Here is a 285-nt window from a genome sequence, read left to right as displayed (position 1 = left end):
TAGATTTACAAAAAAGATTGCGTATCTATATGAGTATTCATTGATAATACTAAATAGTATCTAGGCAAAAATTCATAAATTATCTCCGGCATTTGAATGATATTATTAGCTTTAAAATAATTGTTTAAAATATTAATATTTCTATGAATGAACTCTCTCATATCTTAATTTCATACATTTGATTATTATTAATATTGTTTATAATAAATATGTAATATATGTGTGTGTGTGTATATATATATTGTATCTACATAATACTTTATATTCATTGATGGTGAGATTCTT

Source organism: Polistes canadensis, unplaced genomic scaffold (assembly GCF_001313835.1).
Source record: "Polistes canadensis isolate GaletaPanama2010 unplaced genomic scaffold, ASM131383v1 scaffold_215, whole genome shotgun sequence".
Classification (NCBI taxonomy): Eukaryota; Metazoa; Arthropoda; class Insecta; order Hymenoptera; family Vespidae; genus Polistes; species Polistes canadensis.
This window is presented reverse-complemented; position numbering follows the sequence as displayed.